This window comes from Triticum dicoccoides, chromosome 4A (assembly GCF_002162155.2).
Source record: "Triticum dicoccoides isolate Atlit2015 ecotype Zavitan chromosome 4A, WEW_v2.0, whole genome shotgun sequence".
In the NCBI taxonomy this organism is placed as follows: Eukaryota; Viridiplantae; Streptophyta; class Magnoliopsida; order Poales; family Poaceae; genus Triticum; species Triticum dicoccoides.
In genome coordinates, this window is record NC_041386.1 from 396,188,010 (window position 1) to 396,190,414 (window position 2,405).

Genomic DNA, 2,405 nt, shown 5'->3' on the forward strand with positions numbered 1-2,405 from the left:
CGCCGCCTCCACCACGGTCCCGCTCGGCCGGACCTCGCCGCCGTTCCTCATCGGCGTCGACGGCCGCCACCGCCGCCCTTGCCTCCACCGCCCTGCGCGCCACCACCCGGCGCCGCGCCCGACCCTCACAGGCCGCCGCCTCCCCGCCTCTCTGGCGACTCCGCCGCCCTCCACCGTCCTCCTCGTTGCCTCCGGCTGCCGCGGCCATCTCCGGTGAGCTTCGGATCCGCCGCCGCTACAGTAGATCGTGCCGGATGAACAGTAAACCCTAGATCCGCGCGGGGTAGATTTCTTCTAAGTCCCGAAATCTCCGATCCAAGTGCCCATGTTCATGGCCTCGTAACTTTGCATCCGTAGCTCTGATTCATGCATATAGCATATCAAAATGTTCATCTCAGAGAGTACATCATTTTATTCCATTGCATCATTTTCATTTGAGTTCATCTTGATCCCCAAAATGCTGTTAGAAGAGGGCTACTTGAGTTAATTGCCAGATCTACTACTCCATTTAGAGTTTTTGTCATTTTTGCCATGATTAATATGTGCATGATATGCCCTGATGCTCTACATATGTTTTGTTAAGGGTTTTGTCATCTTTCTAGAGGTGCAACCCATGTATTTTTGTGATGTGTGTGGTGACTAGTGCAAGCTTGCAAAGTGGTGCACTTGGTAATTCTGTTTTCAGGGACTTAGTAATTTCACTAAGTCCTGGATCTGTTTATCTCATCATGCCATATGTTCTTGTTGTTTCCTAGTGATCCGTGCCTCTTTTGAGGATGATCAGTAAGGGAGTTTTATTTATATGGTAGTTCTATATCCATCCATGTCTTTGTTTGAAATTATTGAGCACTCTAGCTTGAGTCAATCGAGCTCTACTTTTGCTACTTTGTGAATCTGGGCAGATTGTCAACTTGTTTGCAATTTTGCCGATGATGTTGTAGTTGATCCGTGCATGCTATGTTATTGTTCTTGCCATGTCTAGCTTGCATTTTGTGTATTCTTGATGGGTGTATGCTTAGCTTATCATGACTTGCCCTGTGGTGAGAGCATCGAGCTTGTAAACATGCCTACTTGAGTTATGTTTCAGCATGTGCCGGTTTTCACTAAGTCTGAAAACTGATTATGTTTTTGCGATGTTCGCGTGCTTGTTAGTATATTTTCTGATCCCTTTTGGCTCAAGGGCACTAAGGGACTTTTGTTAAGCTATTTGAGTATCTCCATGCCATGTTCTTCTTTGTCATGTTCAGGTCCTGTGGCATGTAGTTTTGTTGCTCCGAAGAGTGCTATCTGATCTGAAATTTCAGACAAGTGTTAATTTCACTAAGTCTGAGATCTGTTTACCATATGCAGTTTTGCCATGCTTGTTTGCACCTGTTAATGGATGAATTGGCCGTAGCTCAGTGCTAGATTTTTGTTAAGCATCTTGTATGCAACCCTGCCATGTATTTTTTTGTCATGTTTGGGTGCTGTAGCATGTCCATTTCATTGCATTTAGATGGCTACTTGCTGTAAATCGCAGACCGGTGTCATTTTTGAATCGCTTGCCATTTCCAAACCGTAACTCTGATTCCGGCGTTCTTTATATCGTTTTCAAGCGTTTTCATCTCATCTTTCCAGTGGCACACTTGGATTTCCAAGTTGAGGCCAGGTTCTTGCTTTTCCTGTCATATCTTGCATTATGCATCCCGCATCGCATCCCGCATAGCATACCATCTTTGCATCGTGTTGTTTGAGTTTGCACATGGTTGATTGTGTCCTTGTTGCTTGTTTGTCTTGTTTGGGTAGAGCCAGGAGACGAGTTCACTAACGAGGAGCCTGTTGAGTTTGCTTTTGAGGATCCAGTCAACTCTGACAACTTTGCAGGCAAGATGATCATACCCTCGAAATCACTACTATCTTTGCTATGCTAGTTTGCTCGCTCTTTTGCTATGCCAATGCTACGATGCCTAACATTTGCTTTCAAGCCTCCCAAATTGCCATGCCAAACCTCTAACCCACCATGTCCTAGCAAACCGTTGTTTGGCTATATTACCGCTTTGCTCAGCCCCTCTTATAGCGTTGCTAGTTGCAGGTGAAGATTGGAGGCCGTTCCTTGTTGGAACACTTATTTACTTGTTGGGATATCATTATATTGCCATGTTATCTTAATGCATCTATATACTTGGTAAAGGGTGGAAGGCTTGGCCTCTCGCCTAGTGTTTTGTTCCACTCTTGCCGCCCTAGTTTCCGTCATATCGATGTTATGTTCCCGGATTTTGCGTTCCTTACGCGGTTGGGTTATAATGGGAACCCCTTGATAGTTCGCCTTGATTAAAGCTTTTCCAGCAATGCCCAACCTTGGTTTTACCATTTGCCACCTAGCCTTTTCTTTCCCTTGGGTTCTACAGACTCAAGGGTCATCTTAT